Source organism: Erinaceus europaeus, chromosome 7 (assembly GCF_950295315.1).
Source record: "Erinaceus europaeus chromosome 7, mEriEur2.1, whole genome shotgun sequence".
NCBI lineage: Eukaryota > Metazoa > Chordata > Mammalia > Eulipotyphla > Erinaceidae > Erinaceus > Erinaceus europaeus.
The window spans coordinates 12057125-12063630 of record NC_080168.1 but is presented as its reverse complement, the minus strand read 5'-3'; positions in this window follow the sequence as shown (position 1 = coordinate 12063630).

Below are 6506 nucleotides of genomic sequence, written 5' to 3'. Positions count from 1 at the left end.
ACTGCCAGGCTCCCTCAGTCCTTATTTCTTTGAAAACCATCTAGGCCAATGACTTTTCAAAAACAGTTTGCAGGAGTATGTCAGGGGCCAGAGATATGGCTCAGTGGGTAGAGCACACTCTTTAAATCCTCAGAATCACATTGACAACAAAATGTTTTGTAATTCTTCCCCCAAGTGCATCCTGGGTCACTAGGAGGTCTGGGGGCTCCACTCTGGCCAGTGGGCTGCCTTGAGAGTGAGGACTGTGCTGTAAGGTGGGACGGTGACTCTGTGATGTCACTGGCTCAGGTCAAGTGCTGCAGCACCTTGCCTCCGTCCCCCTTGGGCATCTCTCTTGCATGGCTGGTGACCTTTGCTCCCACATGGGGACAAGTGTTTGTTTTGGTGGGGGAGGAGTGATGGCTAGAAGCCAGGGACTGGCTAGGAGATAATGGGGATATATTGGATCTGGGGGTTCCAGGGTGAGCCTGCTGGAGGCTGTGCAGTTTTGCATCTGTGTGTACATTTGTTTTTTTTTTCTTTCTATTGAACATTGTTTTGCAACATTATATAATTTTAGGAGTGTACTCACACCTACATGCGTATGAATCACACTTAGCACACTTAGTTGGAGTTCCTGCGCCATCACTTCAAGTGAAACACCTTCCCTTCCTCCCCTCCAATAGCAACCACAGCTTTCACAGTCTGAGAGTCCAGTTGGTTCTTAATATTCTTTTGCAAGTTCATTTGCTTTAGCTCTGTTCCAAGTATGAGTGATGCCATCTGGCCATTGTCTTTCGCTTCTCCACTTAATTCACTCAGCATCCACTGCCTGCAGCTCCTGTCTACAGTTTGCTTAGCATGGCCTGAGGAAAGACCACAGTGAACGGGACTCTGGTGATGTTCCTTCATGGAGAGCTGCTCTGTTTCCATGTGAGGCCCTCCAGGAACTGGTTGATGGGAAACATACCTGACATGGGGCCCCACTCACTGTCTTTCTCTGCTTGGGCCTCTCATCAAGGAAAGAACTGGGGTTGGGGGAGTGGCCACTGGGCCTGTGCTTTGTGTAATCTGAAGCCCTTCTGTGTGTTCCACATATTCCCACACGCTGGCAGCCGGTATGGCTGAAACCACACACAGCCCTTTTGTATCACCAAGGAGCTCTTTCTTGGAAATGTGGTTGCCATGGTGTTCAAACTGGCGTGCCTACCACCATCTTTATGGGGAGAGGAAAAGTACCACTTGGCCCCCAGGGGCTTGCTCTGAGGCCCAGACATGCTTGTGTGTGTGTGGTGTACATTTGTGGGGGTAGCTTGTGGTGGGGGGAGGGGCCCATGTACTTCCTGACAGCCAAAGAGGCTTGGGTTCTTCTGGGTAACATCAATCAGAAGCTAGGCCCCGTCAGCCGGAAGCTGGGCCCATGTCCTTTGTGAATGCTGAGAAACCCTCAGACTTCTGAAGAGAGGAACCTGTCCCCCAAGCTCCCTCACAGCCCGGAGGTGACCCATCACACATGTGGGTTTATAATGGAAAGGTGAGTTTTAACACGGAGAGTCTAGGAGTCCCCTCAGCCCTGACCCCCAGCCCTAGTTGGAGACTGTAGCATTTCACTCAGAAGCTGCCCAGGAAGTCACCTCAAGCCCCCCCCACCAGGGTGTTCTGAGTGTCCCAAGGGAGAGGAGAATCTGCTCCTCAGCCTCACACTGGGCAAGGCTGGGGTTTCCTGCTGTGCCTGGCCCATGTTAGGAAGTGAATTTGGAGACTACCAAGGAGGGGTCCACTGCCATCCTATCTCCCCATCTCCTCACCTCCTGGGCCAGGGCTCCTCAAACTTCCTCCAAGAACAAAGGACTCTTCATTATTTCAGGAGGGCCAGGCCAGCAGGCAGGGACTGGGGATATATGTGTGCTCAAGTTGTGTTTTTCTTCTGATTTTAGCATAATAATATAGCATAATTCCATTTCTTTACACAAGTCCTAGTCATCAGTTCAATTCACCCCCATCCCACCCCAGTCCAGGGCTGTATCAGCCTGATTTGGGGTCCAGTTTCATCTGCACACCAGTGCTGATCCCAGAGCAGGGCTTGGCTAGGGGCCTGTTCTGTCCCCCAAGTATGGAAACAGTGGGCGTCTGTGTTAAGGTCTCTGTGCAAAGGAAAAATAGCCAGGGCAGTAAGGGGTCCTCTAAACAAGCAGCCAGGGCTGGTGTCCTTGGAGGTGGCTATTGGATCTGCTAGCCCTGAAAACCTCCAGGATTCTGCATTCTGAATTTTGTCTGCTTCTCTTCCATTACAATGTGTCCTTATGAGAGAGAGAGAGAGAGAGAGAGAGAGAGAGAGAGGGACCTGCCTGCAGCTTGCCTATGCCCATCACAGGGACAAGGACAGTGAGGCCTGGGTGGACCCAGCAGAAGCTGAGCTGGGGCTGGGCCAGTGTGGTCCTCTTGAGAGAATGATGTGATGGGTCAGGGAGTGAGGGCTTCGGGTCTGGATGAGTGTCCAGACTAACCAGAGACCCTGCTGCAGATGTATCCAGACTCCTGGAAGATACATCTTGGGGTGTGAGCCCTTTGGGCCCCCATGTACTGCTTGTAACTCACACCTCTGGGAGTTCAGAGGCTGGGTGTGGTGGAGGACTCCCTGCTTATAGCCTTTAAAGATTCATGCTATTTCTTTTTCATTTAGAAGAGTGGTGGGACAAGTTATTTTCATGAAGACTGAAACCCTTTTCTTCCATAATAGCTTTTCCTTCATTTAGTGTCTTGTGCCTTTACCAAAAAAATCTCTGTAAGTATAGAAATTAATAGAAGAATTAAACTTCCGGTTCCACTCAGTGATACAGCACAAGTATTTATCTGACCCATGACCACTCTTGTACCTTCAAAACCAACAAATAGGAGACTTGTTTCTTATTAAAAAAAAAAAGGGGGGGGAGACATCTCAGAGCATGGCACCAGGATATGTGGTGCTGGAGATTGAACCCAAGACTTCAGAGATGCAAGCTCTGTGCTCTACCCACTGTGCCACCTTCTGGTCAAAGACACTTCCTTCTTACCTTTCTTCCTTCCTTTTTAATATTTTATTTACTTATTTTTTGAAACAGAGGTACAGGGAAAGATACAGAAAAAGAAAGACCAGAGCACTGCTCAGTTCTAGTGCTTATAGTGCTCCAGGCTATTTCCATACTGAGAGAGAGAGAGAGAGAGAGAAACCATCTGTCCACAGGCCCTATTCAAGGGGCACTGAGAACACTCTGTGTGGGGGTGGGTAGGCCCTGTTCTATGGCTCCCAGCCTGCTCCAACCTCTGCTCTGCTCTCAGCCTCTGATGCTCATGTGAACTTAGGATTCGACCTTTCCAAGCCTCAGTTTCCCCACCTGTATTATCATCATCATCACCAGCATCACCATCCTCCTCCTCCTCTTTTGCAGTGGAGACTGAGCTGGGGGTGGGTGAGGCCAGGAAAATATCTGATGACAAGAAGCAGATGAAATGGAGTTCAAGACAGGAGGCTCTAGGTGGGACAAAAGATTTTTGTTTCAGAGTAGAGAGTGCAGCCTCACCCTTGATATTGGGGGTTTTCTATCCTCCAATATAGGATTTCATTGATTTAAAAAGAAAAAGTGCGCACTACAAAACTCCAGAAAATTCTGCCTTAACTTCACTGTTGTGCTCCCAACGGGGAGAGGCTGGGGGAGGGATGATTCTAAATGGTGGTTCAGCTCAGGGACAGAACCCTGGTAGGCAGGACACAGGGGTCCAGCTCAGGGACAGAACCCTGATAGGCAGGGTCCGGGGATCTGGGGCAAAGACCTGGCTCCTGGTGCTCATGTGCTACCCAATTTGGGGAGGCTGAAGACTGGGACTCAGTACCCCCTTCCCATTCTTGTCTCCTGACTCACAAGTAGGCAGGAAGCCATCAGGGCTCCCCCAAACTTGTGATTTGTTCTGGGTAGTGAGATGGCAGGCAGGACCAGGGTGGCAGACTCTATGGAAACTTCTGGGAAGAAAATTTTTGTGTTAAAACAGAGTGTGAGGGAAATCTTTTTTTTTTTAATTTCTTTATTGGGGAATTAATGTTTTACATTCGACAGTAAGTACAATAGTTTGTACATGCATAACATTTCCCAGTTTTCCATATAACAATACAACTCCTACTAGGTCCTCTGTCATCCGTTTTGGACCTGTATGTGAGGGAGATATTTTCTTAAAATAAGTAATACACAGCTGTTGGTAAGGAAAACCAAAATAAAACTTTATTAAAGAGAAAGCCACTGGCCAATGGTGAGAAGGAGGTGCAATTCTCAAATCTTTCCTCTCCTCCTTGCCTTCCTCAATTACATGGTTTTTCTCCTCTTGTCTGAGTATATGACTTCAGGTTCTGACAAAAGGTGTAGCCAGGTGTATTCTTTTAACGATGTTCAAACTGCAGCAAACACCCAATAGATACTCAAACTACAGTAAATAGCTATCGATATTTACACTGCAATAAACACAGATACTCAGAATGCAGGTATTCAGACCAGAATTCTTTCTCCCACTAATGTTAACAGATGGCAATTAAAATCTCTTACGATCAAGGTTTCTATCTTAATATGCATATTAATTAGTTTTCCTTTCTCCGTGCTCAGTTATGATATTTATAATCTCCCGGGGCTGTGAAGGGAGGGAAGGGGCAGGATGAAGAGACGCAGGAGCCCTGGGTAGAGCTCTGGACAAGACTTACCTGGCCCAGCATCATGGGTGTCCTATGACAGAAAAGCCAGAGAGCCACTTGGGGATTGATCTGGAACCTGAGAGACACACATCTTGGCTCCATCAGCTGTACTGTCCTCTCATCTTTGCATGTTTCCTGCCAGGCTCCTGTGCTTCTCCCTGAGCCAGTGTCGTCAGTAAGACTCTGAGAAAGGGCCATGCAAGACCAGGATGTAAGTTCAAAGAAAAAGTGCCTCCTGGGAGGTGGTGTAGTGGACAAAGTGTTAGGCTCTCAAGCCTGTGGTCTCGGCATCAAGTGTGCCAGCATGATGCTCCAGTTACCTTTCTCTCTCTTCCTTCTGCTCTCTTTCACTAATTAAGTTTTAAAAGAGAAACTGAGAGGACATAGCTATATATGCTGGCATAGAGAGTGCAATAAATAATACATTTTTCCTTAAAATTTCCTATAAAAATATTTCTTTTTAGAGGGCTGGGCGGTGGCATACCTGGTTGAGTGGACCCTTTACCAAGGACCCAGGTTCAAGCCCCCAGTCCTCACTTGCAGGGGGGAACCTTCATGAGCAGTAGAGCAGTGTTGCAAATGTCTTTCTCCCTATCTCCCCCCTAATCTCTCAATTTCTGTCTTATCAAATAATAATATATTTGTTTTTAAGAAAGAGAAGACTGCTTAGTTCTGCCATATGCCATGCTGGCCCTGTAATTCCTGCACTCTGCAGCTGAGTTACCTCCCCAGCCTCCAATTCTTAACTATAAAGATAACAGGTGCAAAACAGAAATCTTCATAGAAGAAGGAGGAGGAGGAGGAGAAGGACGAGAAGAGGAAGAAAAAGAAGGAGGAGGAGAAGGAGAAGGAGAAGGAGGAGGCGAAGGAGGACAAGGAGGAGGAGGAGGAGAAGGAGGAGAAGGAGAAGGAGGAGGAGGAGGAGGAGGAGGAGGAGAAGGAGAAGGAGAAGGAGAAGGAGAAGGAGAAGAAGAAGAAGAAGAAGAAGAAGAAGAAGAAGAACACAATAGAAGCAGAAGTGTGTGAGACTCCCTCTGTGAGGGGTGAAGGGTGGACACAGCCTCATTTTCTGGGGGTCTTTCAGCCTGTGGTCTCCACCCCACCCCCACAGGCCCCAGGCTCCCTGCCCTTGTGTCTGCACCTAGCAACCAGTTTGTCCTGGAGGCCTCATTGGGTGGCTTCCCAGAACAGCCTGGGGAGTGAATTTGGTTGTGCTGCACCCTCCGCTGGTGTTGAGCAGTATTCTGATAGTTTTAACTCTTATCTCAACCCCCACTGGAAGCCCTGACTCTGGCAGCCCTGTGACTTCCCTGCCATGGCATGCGAGTTGTTATTTCTAGCTTATTTATACTGAGAGGACCGTGTGCTGGGATGAATCACCCAGACCCACCTCTGCAGCATTTCTATTCCTGTAGACACCTGCAAGTCTTTCTGCACCCACCTGCAAAAATAGCCCCTTCTGCTAGAATCTACTATAACAGGTCCCCAGGCCCCCTTCCCCTGGGGTGGCGTGGCTGCCTGGACCCCCTCTAACCCGATTTCCTCAGCTGCCTGGAATCTGTTAGGGTTTCCTGCTGGGAATCTCCTTGTGTGCAAGTCTGGAGAGGGGAGCTACCCTGGAAGTGGGCAAAGCTGGGGAGCCCTGTGGGCCCAGCTCGGGGACCATTGACATCACACCACTGGGCCATGCTGCCTTCCTAGCCCCTCAGGCCCCAACCGTGGAGGGGAGGTGTCATGTCCCCACCTCCTCTTTGTGGACAGAAGTTCTGAGAGGCCCTGTGTGTGACATGCTTTGGTGATTTCCAGAGGCGTT